The sequence below is a fragment of the Tachyglossus aculeatus genome, chromosome 1, assembly GCF_015852505.1.
Source record: "Tachyglossus aculeatus isolate mTacAcu1 chromosome 1, mTacAcu1.pri, whole genome shotgun sequence".
In the NCBI taxonomy this organism is placed as follows: Eukaryota; Metazoa; Chordata; class Mammalia; order Monotremata; family Tachyglossidae; genus Tachyglossus; species Tachyglossus aculeatus.
Genome location: NC_052066.1, coordinates 58143390 through 58168490, shown reverse-complemented (window position 1 = coordinate 58168490; position 25101 = coordinate 58143390). Strand labels below are relative to the sequence as shown.

General features: G+C 44.3%; 1 non-coding gene across 1 annotated transcript; it reads right to left on the bottom strand.

Moving 5' to 3' along the window:
- Window positions 1-19466: 19466 nt before the first annotated feature.
- LOC119936222 lies at window positions 19467-19604 on the bottom strand. Its single transcript, XR_005453667.1, has one exon. It is a non-coding gene; the product is annotated as a small nucleolar RNA SNORA7 (small nucleolar RNA).
- Between the last annotated feature and the right edge of the window lie 5497 nt (window positions 19605-25101).

The window sequence follows — 25101 nt, the reverse complement described above, 5'->3', positions numbered from 1 at the left end:
ATTGAGATGAATGGCATTGCTAATGCTTCTAAATTTCTACCCTGTTTCAGCTTTCCGACATATTTCTTTTGACTGTATAACACCGTTCTCTTTTATGGTACCAGATCTAGGAGCACAGGGACGGGGTAGGGGAGTGAGAATCATGAGGAAATGGAGAAGCAATTTTAAGGAAGCTTAGCGGCCAGGGTCATACCTGGAGAGTTTCCAGTACTCTCCCAGTCTTGGCTACGGGAGGGAGAGTCAAGCAGAGGCCTACTAATTCCATTCCTAGCTTGGGCAGTGGCTTGCGAGTGGAAGGCAATCTTCTACAAGTCAAAACTCACCCATGTTGGAGAGCAACGGCATGGGAGACAGTTGAGGGAGGAGGTTCAAGTTTACTATGCGGAAGGAGGCAATGGTAAACCACTTCTGTATTTTCACCAAGAAATCTCTATGGATCCGCTACCAGAACGATTACAGATGGAGAGCGAGGCCTTCTAGGAGGGGCGTCCATCGTGTCGCTATGGGTCGGAAATGACTTGACGGCCTAAGACAAGAGAGGCCAGGGTACCATAGGGGAAGCCCTGGGAACAGTGTGTGTTGAAAAATAGTATCTGACCACTAGGTAGAATTACCAAGAAGGGTTGACATGTGCATTTTATTTCTGATAAAGTAAACCAGCCTCCCTCTCATGGAAACTCTCTGACTCAGTGAATGTAATGTACATTAACCTGGCTAACTTGTTTATCTCTAAGTGATTACACAATTCTGGGTAATTTTGATAATAAGAAGATACCCAACCATATTTCAGGAAACAATCCCCCCTCTTATCTGTTGATATGTGAGAAAGTTGGTTCTGGCATACAATGTAGTGACAAGGTTTTTTCAGGAACTGTGTGTGTCATCATCATCATCATCATCAATCGTATTTATTGAGCGCTTACTATGTGCAGAGCACTGTACTAAGCGCTTGGGAAGTACAAATTGGCAACATATAGAGACAGTCCCTACCCAACAGTGGGCTCACAGTCTAAAAGGGGGAGACAGAGAACAAAACCAAACATACTAACAAAATAAATAGAATAGGTATGTACAAATAAAATAAATAAACAAATAAATAGAGTAAAAAAATATGTACAAACATATATACATATATACAGGTGCTGTGGGGAAGGGACATTGTGTCATGACAATCAATCAATCATCCCAGCCGATGAGTGATGGAGCCAAAATTAGAGCTCAGGTCCTTCTGACTCCTAGATCTGGGCTCTATCCACAAGACCACTTTGCTTCTTATTGCACATATAAATATTTCTCTTACATTTCTTTTCCCTCTGACATGCATGTCAAAGTCTGGGGAGAGAGGTCTTGTGGAGAGAGGTCTGGTATGGACTTCAGAGCAGCTTCTTTAGATAGCAAAATATGCATGAGTTGTTAGAGGACTGAAAAATGACCATGCAGTCTCAGGCATTCCTTGGGTTTGCTTAAAAATTCTACAAGAATATCTTGATTTTCCCAATTTTCCTTTATAAAAATACCAGTCAAGAGGCTGCCCTAACCACAAGCTCAGTTCAGGTGTTTTTCTTCCTTCACCCAAGTCATTGATGAAAAATATTGATATTCATCCCACCATCCACCCCACAGCACATGTAAATATCTTAAAATTATAAATCAATGTCCATCTCCCTTTCTAGGCAGTAAGTGTGTTGTGGGCAGGAAATGTGTCTGCCAACTGTGTTTTATTGTACTCTCCTAAGTACTTAGTTCTGTGCTCTGCACATAAAGAATATCAAATATAAGTCAGTTTTTAGGGGACACCAAGAACTCTGTTTCGCAAGGATTTATTTATGACTACTAGTGAAAACAATATTCTTGTACCGTACCAAATAGGGGCAAAGAACATGTTTAATTCCCACCTTTAAAAAATATTTAAAAATGTTCATGTCTATTATACATGTACTAATTACTAAGTGCTGGGACACATATATGATAACTAGACTGTAGTAGTGACATTTATTGAGTGCCCACTGGGTGTAATTCACTGCCCCACATGGTTCACACAAACCTGTATTGAATTCCCATTTTACAGATGAGGAGACTGAAGCACAATGTTGTGTAGTGATTTGCCCACATAGCAGACCAGTGGCACAGTTGAAAATCAATCTCAGACCTCCTTCCACCCAGATGCATGACCTTTCCATTTACAAACACACTTTTAAATAAATTCAGCCCATGCCTTTAAATTAATCCTATGAATGTGCTTACTGGTATGCCAAATGATCCATTTCTTGATTATGTTAATGTTGTTGCGGGGCCTCAACAATTGTCAGGGGCCAGAAACAGTGAGAAGGTTTTGTGGGTGGAGGGGAGAATCAATCAATCAATCAATCGTATTTATTGAGTGCTTACTGTGTGCAGAGCACTGTACTAAGCGCTTGGGAAGTACAAGTTGGCAACATATAGAGACGGTCCCTACCCAGCAGTGGGCTCACAGTCTAAAAGGGGGAGACAGAGAACAAAACCAAACATACTAACAAAATAAAATAAATAGAGTAATACATATGTACAAACGTATATACATATATACAGGTGCTGTGGGGAAGGGAAGGAGGTAAGATGAGGGCGATGGAGAGGGGGACGAGGGGGAGAGGAAGGAAGGGGCTCAGTCTGGGAAGGCCTCCTGGAGGAGGTGAGCTCTCAGTAGGGCCTTGAAGGGAGGAAGAGAGCTAGCTTGGCGGATGGGCAGAGGGAGGGCATTCCAGGCCCGGGGGATGACGTGGGCCGGGGGTAGATGGCGGGACAGGCGAGAACGAGGCACAGTGAGGAGATTAGCGGTGGAGGAGCCGAGGGTGCTGGCAGGGCTGGAGAAGGAGAGAAGGGAGGTGAGGTAGGAGGGGGCGAGGTGATGGACAGCCTTGAAGCCCAGGGTGAGGAGTTTGTGCCTGATGCGCTGATTGATTGGTAGCCACTGGAGATTTCTGAGGAGGGGAGTAACATGCCCAGAACATTTCTGGACAAAGACAATCCAGGCAGCAGCATGAAGTATGGATTGAAGTGGGGAGAGACACGAGGATGGGAGATCAGACGGGATAGGATGAGAGCTTGAATGAGCAGGGTAGCAGTTTGGATGGAGAGGAAAGGGCGGATCTTGGCAATGTTGCAGAGCTGAGACCGGCAGGATTTGGTGACGGCTTGGATGTGAGGGGTGAATGAGAGAGCGGAGTCGAGGATGACACCAAGGTTGCGGGCTTGTGAAACAGGAAGGATGGTAGTGCCGTCAACAGAGATGGGAAAGTCAGGGAGAGGGCAGGGTTTGGGAGGGAAGACAAGGAGTTCAGTCTTGGACATATTGAGTTTTAGGTGGCGGGCAGACATCCAGATGGAGATGTCCTGAAGGCAGGAGGAGATGCGAGCCTGGAGAGAGGGGGAGAGAGCAGGGGCAGAGATGTAGATCAGGGTGTCATCGGCGTAGAGATGATAGTTGAAGCTGTGGGAGTGAATGAGATTACCAAGGGAGTGAGTGTAGATTGAGAACAGAAGGGGACCAAGCACTGAACCTTGGGGAATCCCAGCAGTAAGGGGATGGGAGGGGGAGGAGGAGCCTGCAAAAGAGACTTGAGAATGAACGACCAGAGAGAAAAGAGGAGAACCAGGAGAGGACGGAGTCTGTGAAGCCAAGGTCGGATAGCGTGTTGAGGAAAAGGGGGTGGTCCACAGTGTCGAAGGCAGCTGAGTGGTCGAGGAGGATTAGGATAGAGTATGAACCATTGGATTTGGCAAGCAGGAGGTCATTGGTGACCTTTGAGAGGGCAGTTTCCATGGAATGTAGGGGATGGAAGCCAGACTGGAGGGGTCGAGAAGAGAGTTGGTGTTGAGGAATTCGAGGCAGTGTGTGTAGACAACTCGTTCAAGGAGTTTGGAAAGGAATGGTAGGAGGGAGATGGGGCGATGACTAGAAGGTGAGGTGGGGTCAAGAGAGGGTTTTTTTAGGATGGGAGAGACGTGGGCATGTTTGAAGGCAGAGGGGAAGGAACCAGTGGAGAGTGAGCGGTTGAAGATGGAAGTTAAGGAGGGGAGAAGGGATGGAGTTGGAGATTTCATGAGATGAGAGGGAATGGGATCAGAAACACAGGTGGCCGGAGCAGCATTTGACAGGAGGGAGGAGAGCTCCTCTGAGGATACTGCAGAAAAAGTGGTTGGTGGGACTGTAAACATTACTTTAAAAAAATAATAGTTTTTAAATGCAGCTAGATGAAAGACTTTTGAGAGGTCATATTTTGATATGAGTAACCAAGTGGATTTTCATTAAAAATTAAATTGTATATAAATGCGAAACTACCAAATTTCAGTGAATTATTTTTTTTAATTATGTAACAACTCATTTGTAATTGGGTTTCTAATTAAATCTTCTCATAGCCCTAATGTCAAACTAAAATGAATTCCAATGAAACATTCTGCAGTTTTTAACCTTTTAATAGCATTTTCCTTGATGAAATGTGCACTAGACTTTGCTCTATTTTCCTAAAGTAGCACGTCTAAGTAGTAATTTTATTTGGAGCTCCTCTATCTAATGTCATTTTCTGGAACACAGAGCAAACCTGGGCTAGAATCCAACTGTAAGAATGATAATAGCAGAATGTAGCCTGCCTCTTTGCATGTTTTTTGGCATTTGCCAAAATCATTCCTTAACTTTAATGAAAAGCCATCTGAATGAGTTGCCTAATTCAGACAAATTGGAAAAACTTGGATGAACAGAGCTATTGAAAGCATGCCCCAGGAATACCAAAGCAAAGAAAAGAGTAGGGGAACTTGGATGAGGAAAGTGAAATGAGGTGGGACCATCCCAACTTTGGGGGTTCTACCACCCAACATCTTCCTGTTGTAATCCAGAGTGGTGATTGTAGTGGTAGCAGCCTTTTCGTCTTCGCAGTTTCTGACACCACCACATTGGTTGAATTGACCCTTCAGGGTTATGAATGTTTCTGCTGTGTCCCGAAGATGTATTTCTGGACGTGTAGGAAAATATTGATGTCACACAAGTCTCCTCTTCCCCTCCTTTGTCTCCTTCCACCAATTGCCAATACAGCTTCAGGCAGAATGTGCTGAGTTTGTGTGTGGACTGGGTCCAAGAAGGAAGAGGGAATTAAGGACCGGCGACTGTGAAATCTAGTGAGGAGTCACTGCAGCAATAACCTGATTGGGAAGCAGCGTGGCTTAATGGAAAGAGCACGGGCTTGGGAGTCAGAGGTCATGGGTTCTAATCCTGGCTCGGCCACTTGTCAGCTGTGTGACTGTGGGCAAGTCACTTCACTTCTCTGTGCCTCAGTTCCCTCATCTGTAAATTGGGGATTAAGACTGTGAGCCCCACATGGGACAACCTTGATTACCTTGTATTCCCCCCAGCCCCAGTGCTTAGAACAGTGCTTGACATATAGTAAGCACTTAACAAATACCATTATTTATTATTATTATCTGAGCCAATGAGTGAGGGACAAATGACAGAAAAGATAAATTGAGGGGAGAGAATGGGGAGGAGGTATGTACTTTCCATCTTCAGATGCCTGTCGTTCCTCACATTCTAAGTCATTCATTCAGATGTCATTTACTGAGTGCAAAGAATTGTACTAAATGCTTGGGAGAGTACACTATAACAATAGGTCCTTGCCCATTCATTCATTCAGTTGTATTTAATGAGGGCTTACTTTGTGCAGGGCACTGTAGTAAGTGCTTGGAAAGTACAATTCATTCATTCAGTCATATTTATTGAGTGCTTACTGTGTGCAGAGCACTGTACTAAGTGCTTGGGAAGTACAAGTCAGCAACATATAGAGATGGTCCCTACCCAACAACGGGCTCACACAACAAGCTTACAGTCTAGAGAGGAGGTTAAGCCTCTGCCTGTCTGTGTTTTCTCCACTTTCCCTTGACTTTTCTCCCTTGATTATATTTTTCTTTTCTCCTTTTTATTTCTCTTTTCCTTCTCTTCTTGTTTTTGTTTCTTTCCCTTTCTACAATCCCTTATTCATTTTCTCTTTTCCTTTCCCCATTTCCTATTCTTCTCTTTGCTTTCTTCACTTTTTCTTTTCCATTTCCTCTTTCACCTGTTCCTCCTTTTCTTTCAACCCTTCCCACCCCTACATTCATTCATTCAGTCAGTCATATTTATGGAACACTTACTCTGTGCAGAGCACTGTACTTAATATGTGTACTTAATATGTGTACATATTATGTACTTAATATGTCCCCCTTTTAGACTGTGAGCCCACTATTGGGTAGGGACTGTCTCTATATGTTGCCAATTTGTACTTCCCAAGCGCTTAGTACAGTGCTCTGCACATAGTAAGCGCTCAATAAATACGATTGATGATGATATGTGGGAGAGTACAATATAGCAATAAACGACACATTCCCTACCCACTGTGCATTTACAGTTTAGAGGGTGAGGCAGTAATATAAATACATTTCAGAAATGTACATATAATAATGATAATTATGGTATTTGTTAAGCACTTACTGTGTGCCAAGCACTGTTCTAAGTGCTGGAGTAGATACAGGGTAATCAAGTTGTCCAACCTGGGGCTCACACTTTTAATCCCTATTTTACAGATAAAAAAACTGAGGCACAGAGATGTTAATTGACTTGCCCAATGTCACACAGCAGACAAGTGGTGGAGCTGGGAATAGAACCCACATCCTCTGATTCCCAAGCCCATGCGCTTTCCACTAAGCCATAAAGGGGGCAAGTCAGGGCAGGAGGGAGTGGAAGAAGAGGAAAGGAGGGCTTAGTCAGGGAAGGCCTTTCGAAGATGTGCCTTCAATAAGATTTTGAAGGGGTGAAGAGTAATTGTCAGATTTGAGGAGAGAGGGCAACCCAGGCCAGAGGCAGGGTGTGGGCAAGCTGTTGGCATTATAGATGATCAATCAATCAATCAATGGTATTTATTGAGCACTTCCTCTGTGCAGAACACTGTACTAAGTACAGTACAATAGAGCTGGCAAACCCGATCACTGTCCACAGGGAGCTTACACTCTACAGTGGGAGAGACACATTAAAATGAATTACAGAGTACATGTGTCGTGGGAATGGGGTTAGAATTAATTAACGATGGTATTTGTTAAGTGCTTACTATGTGCAAAACACTGTTCTAAGCGCTGGGGGAATACAAGGTGATCAGGTTGTCTCACGTGGGGCTCACAGTCTTAATCCCCATTTTAAAGATGAGGACACTGAGGCACAGAGAAGTGAAGTGATTTGCCCAAAGTCACACACCTGACAATTGGCAGAGCCGGAACTTGAACCCATGACCTCTGACTCCAAAACCCGTGCTCTTTCCACTGAGCCACTCTGCTTCTCTCATCAGAGTGCTTAAGGGGTACAAAGCCAAGTGCAGCAGACAAAGCAGAGAAAAATGAGTGCCAAAAAAATAATAATAGCAATACTTATCAGTGTCAAGTGCTTACTATGTTGCAAGCACTGTACTAAGCCCTGGGATAGATACAAGATAATCTGGTCCCCTATAGGGCTCACATTCTAAATAGAAGGGAGAACAGGTATTGAATCCCCATTTTACAGATGAGGGAACTGAGGCAGAGAGAAGTTAAATGACTTGCTCAGTGTCGCACAGCAGGTACAAGGTAGATCTGGGATTCAAATCCAGGCCCTCTGAATCCCAGTCCTGTGCTCTTTCCACTAGGCCATAGGCGTAGTCAGAGGAGGCACCCAGACTTCGAACTCTGTTGCCGAATTGTACTTTCCAAGCGCTTAATACAGTTCTCTGCAAATAGTAAGCGCTCAATAAATATGCTTGAGTGAATGAATGAATGAATGATGCAGTGGCTCTCTTTTACCTATCAAGATATCACTGATGGTAGGGTATTTAGTGAAAAGATGACGCAGGGATCTGCTGCCTTTTAGCAAAGCTGTCCAGTAGTCTAGCCCTACCAATTATTAAGTGACAGAAGAAAATATTTACCACTGGCATGTTATCTCAAGGTTTATTTTGCAGCTGAAGGGAAATGAGATTTTCTGATCTCTGCAATTTTTCTAACCAAGAGCATACTTTTAGACCCCATTAGGACTTAATATGCATTACTGAACCTAATAATGGGTTAGTAAAGCTAGTATAGACTAGGAGACTGTTGCCTATCCTTAAAAAAATACCTAATTTAAAAAAATGTTCAGTTTATGTTCAATCATTAAAATCCCTCTTGGAAGTATTACTGTTCTAAGGCCTGATTAAAATTCTAATTAAGCCATAATTTAATGGAATGAACTATTTTATATCTTATTTTAACTTTTGTTATGATCTATATGGTCCTACCAGATTCGAGAATACCCCAGGCCCACGTCATCCCCCGGGCCTGGAATGCCCTCCCTCTGCCCATCTGCCAAGCTAGCTCTCTTCCTCCCTTCAAGGCCCTACTGAGAGCTCACCTCCTCCGGGAGGCCTTCCCAGACTGAGCCCCTTCCTTCCTCTCCCCCTCGTGCCCCTCTCCATCCCCCCATCTTACCTCCTTCCCTTCCCCACAGCACCTGTATATATGTATATGTGTTTGTACATATTTATTACTCTATTTATTTATTTTACTTGTACATATCTATTCTATTTATTTTCTTTTGTTAGTATGTTTGGTTTTGTTCTCTGTCTCCCCCTTTCAGACTGCGAGCCCACTGTTGGGTAGGGACTGTCTCTATATGTTGCCAACTTGTACTTCCCAAGCGCTTAGTACAGTGCTCTGCACACAGTAAGCGCTCAATAAATACGATTGATTGATTGATTGCACTATATTGCAGGTGCAGTTATTCTGGAGTGATATTTGCCAAAATTACTTTTGAGAGTAGAGTCTGTTTTCCCTTCCACTCCTTACTCTTATCTCCAAATCCTACTTTTTATGTTTCATTTAAAGAAATGGGTAACTAGATTAGAAGAAAGTCCTCCTATCTTACCTTACTGATTTTCTACCATAAACCCCAGCCCACTCACTTTGCTCCTATAATGTTAACCTCACTGTACCTTGATCTCATCTATCTCGCTGCCAGCCCCTCGCCCACATTCTCCCTCTGTCCTAGAACTCTCTTCCTCTTTCATTCATTCATTCAACTGTATTTATTGAGCGCTTACTGTGTGCAGAGCTGTGTTCTAAGTGCTTGGAAGTGAAGAGTAGCAGCATGGCTTAGTGGAAGGAGCCCGGGCTTGGGAGCCAGAGGTCATGGGTTCTAATACCGGCTCCCACTTGTCAGCTATGTGACCTTGGGCAAGTCACTTAATTTCTCTGGGCCTCAGTTACCTCATCTGTAAAATGGGGATGAAAACTGTGAGCCCCACGTGAGACAATCTGATCACCTTGTATCTGACACCAGCGCTTAGCACAGTGCTTGGCCCATAGTAAGTGCTTAACAAATACCAACATTATTATTATTATTAAGTGCTTGGAAATTACAATACAGCAATGGAGAGACAATCCCTGCCCACAACAGGCAGACCATCATTCTCCCACTGTCAAAGCCTTATAAAAATCACATCTCCTCTAAGAGACCTTACCCAACTAAACCCGCATTTTCCTTAATCTCTCTCCCTTCTGCTTCACCCTTGCACTTGGATTTGTACCCTTCAAGCCCTTGATATTTATAGCCCCCTCAGCCGCAAGAGCACTTATGCACATACCCGTAATTTATTTTCATATGTCTTCCCCTCTAGACTGAAAGCTCCTGTAGTCATTCATTCATTCAATCGCATTTATTGAGCGCTTACTGTGTGCAGAGCACTGTACTAAGCACTTGGGAAGTACAAGTCAGCAACATATAGAGATGGTCCTTAGTCAACAACGGGCTCACAGTCTGGAAGGGGGAGACAGACAACAAAACATGTAGACAGGTGTTAAAATCATCAGAACAAATAGAATTATAGCTATATGCACATCATTAACAAAATAAATAGAATAGTAAATATGTACAAGATTGAGAAGGATTGTGCCCAGGACTGGGGATTTCCCAGAGGGTCCTACTTCCCACAAGAAGCTCCCTCCCCTGGTCTCAGTGATGGAGGTTTCACCGGCCCCCTGCTGAACCACAGTGGCTAGCCAGCCAGCCTGACTCTAGCCGGACACCCTGGGGGCAACAGGACTAGCAACCAGGGGACCACTAATAATAATAATAATAATAATAATAATAATAATAATAATAATAATAATAATAATAATAATAGCATTTGTTAAGCGCTTACTATGTGCAAAGCACTGTTCCAAGCGCTGGGGAGAATACAAGGTGATGAGGCTGTCCCCCATGGGGCTCACAGTCTTAATCCCCATTCTACAGATGAGGAAACTGAGGCACAGAGAAGTTAAGTGACTTGCTCAAAGTCACACAGCTAACAATTGGCAGAGCTGGGATTGCCAACCTACTCAGAGTACCTCCAACTTGTCTATTTCACCACCAAACCCTCACCGACATCCTGTCTCTGGCCTGGAACTCCCTCCCCCTTCATCTCTATCAATCAATCAATCAATCGTATTTATTGAGCGCTTACTGTGTGCAGAGCACTGTACTAAGTGCTTGGGAAGTACAAGTTGGCAACAAATAGAGATGGTCCCTACCCAACAGTGGGCTCACAGTCTAGAAGGGGGAGATAGAGAACAAAACCAAACATATTAACAAAATAAAATAAATAGAATAGATATGTACAAGTAAAATTAATAAATAAATAGAGTAATAAATATGTACAAACATATATACATATATACAGGTGCTGTGGGGAAGGGAAGGCGGTAAGGCGGGGGGAAAGGAGAGGGGGAGGAGGGGGCTCAGTCTGGGAAGGCCTCCTGGAGGAGGTGAGCTCTCAGTAGGGCCTTGAAGGGAGGAAGAGAGCTAGCTTGGCGGATGTGGGGAGGGAGGGCATTCCGGGCCAGGGGGATGACGTGGGCCGGGGGTCGATGGCGGGACAGGCGAGAACGAGGTACGGTGAGGAGATTAGCGGCGGAGGAGTGGGGAGTGTGGGCTGGGCTGGAGAAGGAGAGAAGGGAGGTGAGGTAGGAGGGGGTGAGGGAATGGACAGCCTTGAAGCCCAGGGTGAGGGGTTTCGGTGAGGAGTTTCTGCCTGATGCATAGGTTGATTGGTAGCCACTGGAGATTTTTGAGGATGATCAACAGATGATCACTCGCCCCACCTTTAAAGCCTTGATTAATTCCTCATTTCTCCTACTCTTCCTTCTGCATCACCTTTGCACTTGGAAATTCACCCCACCCTCAGGCCCACAACGCTCTGTAATTTATTTTAATGTCTGTCTCCCCCTCTAGACCGTAAGCTCCTTGAGAAAAGGGAACATGGATACCAAATCTGTTGCATGTCTTGTATTGCTCTGCACACAGTAGGCACTCAGTATGTACAATTGATTGATTGACTTCTTGATTCACTTCCCTATTTCGAGAGGCAGAGGTCCTGGATGCTGAATCCCGAAGGCCAGAAGGCAGATAAGACAGGTCTCACTGTGGATGGGGTGTCCCTCCCACTGCCCCTTACCACAGAAGGCCAGCTTTAGAGTTTCTACTTTAGGGGTGGTGGAATTTTATTGCTTCAGTGGCAGTTATGGTGTGCATCTACTAAGTGGGAAGCAATATGGCTCAGTGGAAACAGCCCGGGCTTTGGAGTCAGAGGTCATGGGTTCAAATCCCAGCTCTGCCAAGTGTCTGCTGTGTGACTTTGGACAAATCACCCAACCTCTCTCTGCCTGCTACCTAATCTGTAAAATAGGGACGAAGACTGCGAGCCCCCCGTGAGACAACCTGATCACCTTGTAACTTCTCCAGCGCTTAGAACCGTGCCTTGCACATAGTAAGTGCTCAATAAATACCATTAAAAAAAATGTACTGACCACTTGGGGGTGTATCACAACAGTAATGATGAGTAGACTATAAGCCTGTTGTGGGCAGGGAACGTGTCTACCAACTCAGTTGTACAGTGCTTAGAACAGTGCTCACAACTTAAAACAGTGCTTGGCACATAGTAAGCACTTAAGAAATACCATAATTATTATTATTACTCTCCCAAGCGCTTAGTACAGTGCTCTGCACATAGTAAGTACCATAGATGATGATGTTGACATGCCAAGCACTGTGTCAGATTAAGGATAATCAAATAGGACATAGTCCCTGCCCCTCACAGGGCTCATAATTTAAGAGGAACAATTTAATTTTGTTACTTGTTTTAGTCAAGGAACAAGTCTAGCAACTCTGTTATATTATACTCTCTCCCAACCATTTGGTACTGTGCTCTGCATACATTAAGCGCTCAATAAGTACTTTTGATTGATTGATTGAAACAAGAAGTCTCTTAGGTGGTATTAGAAGAAAAAACAGTCAAATATTCTGAACTTTGAGGTTTGATGTCAAGTAGGGTAACTCTAACATTGTTTCTGTAAGCATCCTTTAGTGTCACTGTCACAGATATTATCCATTCTTGGATGGATCATTACGCTGACCTCATGGCATTTTATGTTGAAATTACAATAAAGGGACCAAGCTGTGACTATTCAAGCATTCAACTCCCACATTTATTCTATTGCCAACTATTGCTGTTCTTCTAGATCTGCTCCTTCCTGTCACCCAAACTTCTATCACTCTAGTTCAAGCTGTGAATTTGCCACAGCTAGAGCAGTTACATTAACCACCTTGCCAGGCTCCCAGCCTCCAATCTTTCCCCCTCTCCTGTCTATACTACACACTGCTGTGTGCATAATTTCCCCAAAACATTGCTCAGTCCACATCTTTTCTGTCAAAGCCCTCTACTGACATTGTTTATCTTTTTTGCATTAAGCCTAAAATCCTCAAAATTGGCTTCAGTTTTTCCCACCATCTAGTCCCACTTTATCTGTACGCTCTCTTCACTGTCTGTTCACAAAATTGCTGTCTTCACGCTTCCCAAGCCAAGCCTTGCTCCTTCCAGCTGTATAGAGAAGCAGCGTGGCTCAGTGGGAAGAGCCCGGGCTTGGGAGCCAGAGGTCATGGGTTCGAATTCCGGCTCCGCCACTTGTCAGCTGTGTGACCTTGGGCAAGTCACTTAACTTCTCTGAGCCTCAGTTCCCTCATCTGTAAAATGGGGATTAAAACTGTGAGCCCCACGTGGGACAACTTGATCACCTTGTCTCCCCCCAGCGCTTAGAACAGTGCTTCGCACATAGTAAGCGCTTAACAAATGCCATTATTATTATTATTATTATATTCTGCTCTTTACTCTCCTGCTTGATGACCTTGCTCACACTACTGCCCTGGCTTGAAACTTCCTTCCTCCCCACAACAGATGCACCACAGCTCTTCCTATTCTCAAAGCCCTGCTCAGATCCCACCTCTTCCAAACGGCTTTTCTTGATTGATTTCCTAGGACCATCGGACAATTTTTATGAACCTGTTTATACCGTTATTGGCATTTGTATGTAAGTCTGATCCATTTATTTATTGAATACTCTACTTGCAAATATTTTGGGGTTTGTCTTTATTCTGTAGTTCATTAGCACTCAATACGTTCCCCACTTATTACTATTACTGTTTAAATTGACACACCGTTTTCAAGAGTGAATCAGGTTTGGAGGGAACACAAAAGAATATACACCAACTTGTGATAAATTTTAATTTAAATGTGGTATCGTGGCACATTATGCATATCCAAAAGAATAGGCCATTCAGTGATGGCATCATCAATGTCCTCCTCTTTTCCAGATCTTTACTCCTTGGTTTGTCAGCGTGTTTGACACTGTGGAGGTTCCCCTTTTTCATGGATATGGAAAAACTAATAAACTTTGGTTTCTCTGACACTGTTCTCCATTAGTTCTCTGCCTATCTCACTGGCTGCTCCTTCTTGGTTTCATTCTCCGGCTCCCCCTGTGCCTTCCAACTGTGGAAATCTCTCAAGGCTCATTTCTGGAGCTCCAGTCTGAAATGAGGATCCCCATCCCATCCTCAGTTCAGGATCCCCAATATAGTCTTCATTTGCACCCTCAGGGATCTCATCTGCTCCCACAGTTTCAACTAAAATATCTATGTGGATAATTTCCCTATCTACTTCTCAGGACCTCACGCTCTGCAATCTTACATTTCCTCAAACCTGCAGGACATAATAATAATAACAATGATGGCATTTGTTACGCAGTTACTATGTGCAAAGCACTGTTCTAAGCGCTTGGGGGATACCGTAATAATAATAATGGCATTTGTGAAGTGCTTACTAAGTGCAAAGCACTGTTCTAAGCGCTGGGGGATACAAGGTGATCAGGTTGATCCCACGGGGGGCTCACAGTCTTCATCCCCATTTTACAGATGAGATAACTGAGACACAGAGAAGTTAAGAGGTGATCAGGTTGTCCCATGTGGGGCTCACAGTTTTAATCCCCATTTTCCAGATGAGGTTACTGAGGCACAGAGAAGTTAATTGACTTGGCCTAAGTCACACAGCTGACAAGTGGCAGAACCGGGATTAGAACCCATGACCTCTGGCTCCCAAGCCTGTGCTCTTTCCGCCGAGGACATCTCTACTCTGGTGACTTGCAAACACTTCAATCTGTCGAAAATGAACTCTTCACCTTCCCTCATAAACCCTCCCCTGCCCCTCACTTTCCCATCACTGTTACCACACCACCTTTCATTCATTTATTCATTCAGTTGTATTTCTTGAGCGCTTACTGTGTGCAGAGCACTGTACTGAGCACTTGGGAAGTACAAGTTGGGCAACCTTTCTTCCCTATATATCAAGCCTGTAGTAGAGAAGCAGCATGGCTTAGTGGAAGGAGCAGGGGTTTGGAGTCAGAGGTCATGGGTTCAAATCCCGGATCTGCAAATTGTCAGCTGTGTGACTTTGGGCAAGTCACTTAACTTCTCTGTGTCTCAGTTGTAAAATGGGAATTAAGACTGTGAGCCCCCTGTGGAACAACCTGATCACCCTGTAACCTCCCCAGTGCTTAGAACAGTGCTTTGCACATAGTAAGCACTTAATAAATGCCATTGTTATTACTGGCATTGTGTTTGATGGGTCTTGGAGCTGCTAGTGAAGAATCCTCACTTTTTTATTAACCAAATTTTCCTTTCAACTGGGTTTGTGGTGCAATGTTCCTTGGTTACTTACAGACTTCAGCACTGCTTGTAGTTGCCTTTTTTTAATAATAGCTAGGGAATAGGAGCACCTTACTTCCTCCTTTTGAGGCCGTTAGCGTATTTAAGATCATTTAGATCACGAGGTAGCTTAACAACCATACATAAGTAGACACTATTTTGTATTTGTGACCTCATTTTGGATGGGGGTAGGCGGGAAACCATCCTTTGTAAAATTCTCCACCATTATCTCTATAATCTCTACTTCACTGAGCTCCATCCAAGTGTGAAAATGAAAAATTATAACCTGCCAAGCATCAGTGGCAGGCTGAAATGAAAAAATTGTGAGTTAATAATAGTGATGCTTCCAAAAAAAATCGCTGGCCAATTTAACATTGCTTCATCCAAGGTCACTTCGTAGAGCTGTTTATTTTTAGTAATTTGCAGATGAGCATCCTATACCTTTGTCATGGTCAGTCAAGATCAAGAAAATGCCAGAGAGGGGCTTAATACTCAAGGTTATCTCTCTTCTTAGATAAGCAAGTCATGGTTCCAGTTTATTTGCTTAAGACTGGGCAGGGAACAAAATTGAAAAACCTATGCTATCCTTTATTGCAGCGATAAAGCCATTGTAACATAAACCCATGAGGTGAGGTTAAAAGAAAGAAGTCTTGGCAGTGTCTCCTTGAAAATTACACCTTGAAAGTAAATCCATAAAGTATTTACCGAGTGTTTTATTCTCAACCTGGTTAAGTTTTTTTAAAAATAATTTTCAGTAGTTCATATTTCAGGTGACTGTTGGCCCAGAATGGTTACAGAATGTTCACAAACCCACCCTTCAGAGGTTAATTTCAAGTGAGTTTAGTGTTTTTGCCCTTTTCATTATACGTAATATCCATTTGAGATTATATTCTGGTGGTTTTTAGAGCCTTTCAGTAATACATTTCCCTTCAGAGCAGACTTTAATATTTTGGAGACATTGCTCAAATTTAAATACATAAGGGTACCATTCAGATTCTGCTTATGCCTTCAAACATGATTGAAATGTTAATTCCTGGTATCATGTTAAACAGCATTTGGCATCTCAGTTTTTGAAGTATCATTTGTGTCTGTTTCCTTTACATTTTAATTTTTAGCTTTTAGCATAAAGGACTTACTGTTTTAGTGTGCATAGCACAAAGGAAATGGAGAATTGACCAATTATCCAGTTATGGGGGATTCCTGCTCTAAAGTATGTGTTTGACTCGAAATACCCAGCTGTATTCCTACATTCATTTTCTGTTCACATGTGAGAAGACTGTGACCTGGGATGTAGCAGTGAAAGAAAATGGAAATGAATCAATCAATCAATCAATCGTATTTATTGAGCGCTTACTATGTGCAGAGCACTGTACTAAGCACTTGGGAAGTACAAATTGGCAACACATAGAGACAGTCCCTACCCAACAGTGGGCTCACAGTCTAAAAGACTGTGATCAGACAATCTGAGTGGCCGTGCTAAGGAGCAAGAATAGGCACTTACTTTGTCTCGAGGTTACTTACCAATTTCCCAAGACCATATAGCATTCATTCAGTCATATTTATTGAGCACTACTGTGTGCAGAGCACTGTACTAAACTCTTGGGAGAGTACAATATAATGATAAACAGTCACATTCCTCACCCACAATGAGCTTACAGTCTAGAGGAGGAGATGGATATTAATATAAATAAATTTGAGTGTCCCACAACAAGCTTGCACTAGGCACTACTACTACATCGAGAGCTGTCCCTTCGTAATGGTGTAACCAAATCAATCAGTATGTACTGAGCATCTACTCTGAGCAAAGTGTTGTACTCAGCTCTTAGACTAGTGGAATTGGATGCGATCCTTCGCTCAAGAAGCCCAGAAGCCCTCTTTTCCCCTGCTCCCTTTCCCTTCTGTTTCTCCTGGATCTGTAACTTTTAAAACCCGGGAAGCAGCGGGGCTTAGGGGGAAGAACATGGGCCTGGGAATCAGGACTTGGGTTCTAATCCCAGCTTCGCCACTTGTGTGCTGTGTGAATTTAGGCAAGTCACTTAACCTCTGGGGCTCAGTTCTCTTACCTGGAAAATGTGGATTAAATCCTCCTCTCTCTGATCAAGACTGTGAGCCCTATGTGGGACATGGACTATGTCCAACCTGATAATCTTGTATCTGTTTATAATGGGCAGGGAACATGTTTGCTAATTCGGTTGTATTGTACTCTCCCAAGTGCTTAGTACAGTGCTCCACACATAAGTGCTCAGTAAATACCATTGATTGATCGACTGATTGATGGCATAATGGATAGAGCACTGGCCTGGGAATCAGAAAGTTATGGGTTCTAATCCCAGCTCTGCCACTTTCATTCAATCGTATTTATTGAGCACTTACTGTGTGCAGAGCACTGTACTAAGCACTTGGGAAGTACAAGTTGGCAACAAATAGAGACAGTGCCTACCCAACAACGGACTCACAGTCTAGAAAGGGCTCACAGTCTAGAAGGGGCTCACAGTTAATAATAATAATGATGGTATTTGTTAAGAACTTATTATGTACAAAGCACTGTTCTAAGCGCTGGGGGGATGCAAGGCGATCAGGTTGTCCCACGTGGGGCTCACAGTCTTAATCCTCATTTTACAGATGAGGTAAATGAGGCACAGAGAAGTTAAGTGGCTTGCCCAAGGTCAAACAGCTGACAAATGGCTGAGCTGGGATTCGAATCCGTGACCTCTGACTACCAAGCCACTGCTCTTTCCACTGAGCCATGCTGCTTCTCTACTTGTCAACTATGTGACCTTAGGCAAGTCACTTGATGTCTCTGTGCCTTGGTTACCTCCTGTGTAAAATGGGGATTGAGACTGTAAGCCCCATATGGGACAGGGACTGGGTCCAACTTGATTTGGTTGTATCCACCCCAGGGCTTAGTACAGTCCCTGGTACATTGTAAGCACTTAACAAATACCGCCATTATTATTGTATGTACATAAGTGCTGTGGAGCTGGGAGGGGAAATGAATAAAGAGAACAAGTCAGGGGGATGCAGAAGGGAGTAGGAAAAGAGGAAAGGAGAGCTTAGTCAGGGAAGGCCTCTTGGAGGAGATGTACCTTCAATGAGGCTTTGAAGAAGGGTAGAGTAATTGTCTGTCAGGTTTGAGGAGGGAGGGTGTATAGGACTGCCTTCTTCCCTGCTTCTGGGGAGAGGGAAAGTTGGAAGGGGTGAAAATGCCATGACTTGTTGACTCCTAATAGGCTTTTAATCTGCTATGTGTGATAATAATAATAATAATAATAATAGTGGTATTTAAATGTCTACTATGTGCTAAGTACTCTACTAACTGCTGGAATAAACACAAGATAACCATATCAGATGCAAGATAACTAGGGGCTCAGAGTGTAAATTGGAGGGTTTACAAGTATTTAATAATAATAATAATAATTTTTGTATTTGTTAAGTGCTTACTATGTGCAAAGCACTGTTCTAAGTGCTGGGGAGGCTACAAGGTGATCAGGTTGTCCCATGTGGGGCTCACAATCTTAACCCCCATTTTACAGATAACTTCGGGAAGTTGTGACTTGCCCAAAGTCACACAGCTGACAAGTGGTGGGGCTGGGATTTGAACCCATGAGCTCTGACTCCAAAGCCCAGGCTCTTTCCACTGAGCCATGCTGTTTCCCCGCCCTCCTTTACAAATGAGGAAACTGAGGCATAGAGAAATAAGTGATTTGCCCAAGGTCACACTGCAGCCCCTGCATTCTACAGCCCTGAAAGCAGCCGCATCTAAGTGTTGCTGATTGTGCTTGCGACAGGATCATAACGAATAAGAGCGGGAATATACAAACCAATTAATGGCCTGGATCTGGCCTCACAGGCCAGAGAGAAACAATATCTGGTTCCAGTTCAGCTTACAGGCCAGATTTTTGCCCACCCCTACTATAGAGTATGCCCATCTGGAAAGTAGAAACCATCTTAGATGACTCTGTGTTCCTTGTCACTCTTGTTCAAATCAGTCGATAGTTCACTGAAGCACATTAGATTCATTCTACTTTCTCTGGGTGTCAAAGCCCAAACTGTCAGACTGATTCGTATCTTATATTCCTCCTCTCTCCCTTTCCTTGTGTATACTTGCCTTGCTCTAGTAAGGAAAACTTGCTCTCAGTTCTGTGTGTTGCATTTTCCTTTTGTGGATGCTGCACCTCCTTTCTTGTCTTATGCCATCAGGTTGTTTCTGACCCATAGCGGCTCCACAGAATGCCTCACTGTCTATCTGTAATCATTCTGGTAGTGTATCCATAAGAGTTTTCTTGGTAAAAATACGGAAGTGTTTTACCATTGCTGCCTTCTGCGCAGTAAATTCGAGTCTCCGCCCTCGACTCTCCTCCATGCAGTTGCTGCCCAGCATGGGTGAGTTTTGACATGTAGCAGATTGCCTTCCACTCGCTAGCCACTGCCCAAGCTAGGAATAAAATGGGTAGGCCTCTGCTTAACTCTCCCTCCTGTAGCCGAGACTGGTAGAGTACTGGAAACTCTCCAGGTGCGACCCTGAGAGGGGTGAGCCTCCTTTAGGATACATAAATCTGGGAAGCTGGGAGTTCTTATGGAGAAGGAGACGAGGTAGGTGAAAAGGGAAAACAGAGATAGGATAGAATAGAAGACAGGGAGAAAAGGGATGAAAGAGAAGCAGTGTGACTTAGTGGCACAAGCATAGGACTGAGAGCTAGGAGGCTTGCATTCCAATCCCTACTTCTGTTACTTGCCTGCCATGTGCATTGGAGTAAATCATTTAACTTCATTCTTCATTGTCCTCATCAGTAAATTGAGGATTGAGTAACTGTTCATTGATTCAATCACTCGGTCATATTTATTGAGTGCTTACTGTGTGCAGAACAATCAATCAATCGTATTTATTGAGTGCTTACTGTGTGCAGAGCACTGTACTAAGCGCTTGGGAAGTACAAGTTGGCAACATATAGAGACGGTCCCTACCCAACACTGGGCTCACAGTCTAGAAGGGGGAGAACACTGTACTAAGCACTTGGAAAGTACAGGTCAGCGATAAAGAGAGACAATCCCTGACCAAAACTGCTACCCTGCTCATTCAAGCTCTCATCCTATCCTGTCTGGATTACTGTATCAGCCTCCTCTCCGATCTCCCATCCTCGTGTCTCTCCCCACTTCAATCCATACTTCACGCCACTGCCCGGATTGTCTCTGTCCTGAAACACTCTGGGCATGTTACTCCCCTCCTCAAAAATCTCCAGTGGCTACCAATCAACCTACGCATCAGGAAAAAACTCCTCACCCTCGGCTTCAAGGCTGTCCATCACCTCGCCCCCTCCTACCTCACCTCCCTTCTCTCCTTCTACAGCCCAGCCCGCACCCTCCACTCCTCTGCCACTAATCTCCTCATTGTGCCTTGCTTGTCCCGCTTTTGACCCCTGGCCCATGTCATCCCCCTGGCCTGGAATGCCCTCCCTCTGCCCATCCGCCTAGCTAGGTCTCTTCCTCCCTTCAAGGCCCTACTGAGAGCCCACCTCCTCCAGGAGGCCTTCTCAAACTGAGCCCCCTCCTTCCTTTCCCCCTCTTCCCCCTCCTTCCCATCCCCCCCACCTTACCTCCATCCCCTCCGCACAGCACCCGTATATATGTATATATGTTTGTACGCATTTATCACTCTATTTATTTTATTTGTACATATTTATTCTTATTCTAATTATTTTATTTTGTTAATATGTTTTGTTTTGTTCTCTGTCTCCCCCTTCTAGACTGTGAGCCCACTGTTGGGTAGGGACCGTCTCTATATGTTGCCAATTTGTACTTCCCAAGCGCTTAGTACAGTGCTGTGCACACAGTAAGCACTCAATAAATACAATTGAATGAGTGAATGAATAGAAGTGGGGAGACAGACATCAAAACAAGTAAACAGGCTCTCTTTTCCACTTACTGAAGGCCCCATAATAATAATGATGGCATTTATTAAGCAGTTACTATGTGCACAGCACCATTCTAAGCGCTGGGGAGGTTACAAGATGATCAGGTTGTCCCATTGGGGGCTCACAGTCTTCATCCCCATTTTACAGATGAGGTAACTGAGGCAAAGAGAAGTTAAGTGACTTGCCCAAAGTCACACAGCTGAGATGTGGTGAAGCCAGGATTTAAACCTATGACCTCTGACTTCAAAGCCTGGGCTCTTTCCACTGAGCCACACTGCTTCAGTGATATGCCCAGAGTGTTTCTGTACAAAGATAATCCAGGCAGCAGAGTGAAGAATAGACTGAAGCGGGGAATGACAGGAGGATGGGAGGTCAGAAAGCAGGCTGATACAGTAATCCAGTAGGGATAGGATTCATTCATTCATTCATTCAATCGTATTTATTGAGCGCTTACTGTGTGCAGAGCACTGTACTAAGTGCTTGGGAAGTACAAGTTGGCAATATATAGAGACGGTCCCTACCCAACAGCGGGCTCACAGTCTAGAAGGGGGAGACAGACAACAAAACATATTAACAAAATGAAATAGAATAAATATGTACAAATAAATAAATAAATAAATAGACTAATAAATATGTACAAACATATATACAGGTGCTGTGGGGAGGGGAAGGAGGTAAGGTGGGGGGGATGGAAAGTTTGGACGAACAAGGTAGTGGTTTGGATGGAGAGGAAAGGGCGCACCTTGGTGATGTCGTGGAGGTGAGACCGGCAGGTTTTGGTGACAGATTGGATATTTAGGGTAAATGAGAGAGCAGAGTCAAGGATGACACCAAGGTTGCAAGCTTGTGAGATGGAAAGGATGGAAGTGCCATCCACAGTGATGGGAAAGTCAGGGAGAGGACAGGGTTTGGGAGGGAAGATAAGGAGCTCAGTCTTGAACATGTTGAGTTTCAGATGGTGGGCAGACATCCAGATGGAGATGTCCTGAAGGCAGGAGTAGATACGAGCCTGGAGGGAGGAAGAGAGAACGGAGGTAAAGATGTAGAGTTGGGTGTCATCGGCGTAGAAATTATAGTTGAAGCCATGGGAGCGAATGAGTTCACCAAGGGAGTGAGTATAGATGGGGAACAGAAGGGGACCAAGAACTGACCCTTGAGGAACCCCTACAGTTAGGGGATGGGAGTGGGGAAGAGGAGCTCACAAAGGGGACTGAGAATGAACTAACAGAGAGATGAGAGGAGAACCAGGAGAGGATGGAGTCTATGAAGCCAAGGTTGGATAGCATATTGAGGAGAAGGGGATGGTTCATAGTGTCAAAACCAGCTGAGAGGTCGAGGAGGATTAGAATACAGTAGGAGCCATTGGATTTGGCAAAAAGGAGGTCACTGGTGACCTTTGAGAGGGCAATTTTGGTGGAGTGTAGGAGATGGAAGCCAGATTGGAGCAGGTCTAGGAGAGAGTTGGAGTTGAGGAATTCGAGGCAGCGAGTGTACATGACTCATTCTAGGGATTTGGAAAGGAAGTGTAAGAGGGAGATAGGGTGATAACTAGAAAGGGCAGTGGAGTCGAGAGGGTTTTCCCACATCCATATTCATGTCAGTCCAACACCCACCACCTCCAGCATGTAGATTTTCCTTTATACCCATCCTCAGCTCCTGTGTATATATGTATATTCAATTAAACATTCAATTATTCCAAAATTTATTACTGGCATATTCATTCAATTACCTGATTCTTGTTTCGTGGCTTAGTAGAAAGAGCACAGGCTTGGGAGCCAGAGGTCGTGGGTTCTAATCCCAGCTCCGCCACTTGTCAGCTGTGTGACTTTGGGCAAATCACTGAACTTCTCTGTGTCTGTTACCTCATCTGTAAAATGGGGATTAAAAATATATCTATCCCAGCACTTAGAACAGTGCTTGGCACACAGTAAGCGCTTAACAAATACCAATATTATTATTATTATTCTCTACTGCTCCTATTCTTTGTAAACAATTTTAGGTCTCCCTAGTCAGATTGTGAGCTACTTGTGCTGAGGGATACATTATGTGCTTCTTCTTGTTGTGGGCAGGGAACGGGCTGAACAATTCTGTTACATTGTACCTTTTCAAATGCTTAGTGCAGTATTCTGCACACAGTAAGTACTCAGTAAGTATGAATGATTGATTCTGCTGTACTTTTCCAAAAGCTTAGCACAGTGTATGGGATTAAGAAAAAGAAATCAATTTAAAAAATAGAAAGCATGCCTCAAGAAAAGATGCATTCACTCATTCAATCGTATTTATTGAGCGCTTACTGAGTGCAGAGCACTGTACTAAGCTCTTGGAAAGTACAGTTCAACAACAGATAGAGACAATCCCTATGCAACAACAGGCTCAAAATCCTGAAGGGTTAGACAAACAAAACAAAACAAGTAGACAGTCATCAATACCATCAAAATAGATAAATAGAATTACAGATATATACACATCATTAATGAAATAGAGTAATAAATATGTACATATATACACAAGTGCTGTGGGGCAGGGAAGAGGGTAGAGCAGAGGGAGGGAGTAGGGGCAATGGGGAGGGGAGGAGGAGCAGAGGAAAAGGGGGGCTCAGTCTGGAAAGGCCTCCTGGAGGAGGTGAGCTCTCAGTAGGGCTTTGAAGGGAGGAAGAGAGTTACTTTGGCAGATGTATGGAGGGAGGGCTTCAACTATCTCTATGGCTTCAACCATCATCTCTATGCTGATGACACCCAAATTTACATCTCTGCCCCCACTCTCTCTCCCTCCCTTCAGGCTCGTGTCTCCTTCTGTGTTCAGGACATCTCCATCTGGATGTCTGCCCGCCATCTTAAACTCAATATGTCCAAGACTGAGCTCATTATCTTCCCTCCCAAACCCTGCCCTCTCCCTGACTTTCCCATCACTGTAGATGGCACTACCATCCTTCCCATCTCACAAGCCCACAACTGTGGTGTCATCCTCATTCATTCATTCATTCAATCATATTTATTGAGCGCTTACTGTATGCACAGCACTGTACTAAGTGCTTGGGAAGTACAAGTTGGCAACATATAGAGACGGTCCCTACCCAACAGTGGGCTCACAGTCTAGACTCCACTCTCTAGTTCACCCCACACATCCAATCTGACACCAAAACCTGCCGGTCTCACCTCCACAACATTGCCAAGATCCGCCCTTTCCTCTCCATCCAAACCGCTATCTTGCTGGTTCAGCCTCTCATCCTACCCAACTGGATTACTGCATCAGCCTCCTCTCTGATCTCCCATCCTCCTGTCTCTCCCCAATTCAGTCTATACTTCACGCTGCTGCCTGAATCATCTTTGTGCAGAAACACTCTGGGCATGTTACTCCCCTCTTCAAAAACCTCCAGTGGCTGCCAGTCAACCTTCGCATCAAGCAAAAACTCCTCACTCTCGGCTTCAAGGCTGTCCATCACCTCGCCCCCTCCTACCTCACTTCCCTTCTCTCCTTCTACAGCCCAGCCTGCACCCACTTCTCCTCTGCTGCTAACCTCCTCACTGTACCTCGTTCTTGCCTGTCCCGCCGTCGGCCCCTGGCCTACGTCCTTCCCCTGGCCTGGAATGCCCTCCCTCTGCCCATCCGCCAAGCTAGCTCTCTTCCTTCCTTCAAAGCCCTACTGAGAGCTCACCTCCTTCAGGAGGCCTTCCCAGACTGAGCCCCCTTTTCCCTCTCCTCTTCCCCACCCCCCCGCCCTACCTCCTTCCCCTTCCCACAGCACCTGTATATACTCTATTTATTTTACTTGTACGGACTTACTATTCTATTTATTTTGTTAACGATGTGCATCTAGCTTTATTTCTGTTTATTCTGATGACTTGACACCTTTCCACATGTTTTGTTTTGTTGTCTGTCTCCCCCTTCTAGACTGTGAGCCCGTTGTTGGGTAGGGACTGTCTCTATACATTGCCAACTTGTACTTCCCAAGCGCTTGGTACAGTGCTCTGTACAAAGTAAGCACTCAGTAAATACGATTGAATTGAATCGAATTGAGGGCATTTCAGGCCAGAGGAAGGACATGGCTCCAGGGATTGATGGAGGGACAGGCGAGAATGAGACCCAGAGAGGAGATTAGCGACAGAGGTGCAGAGT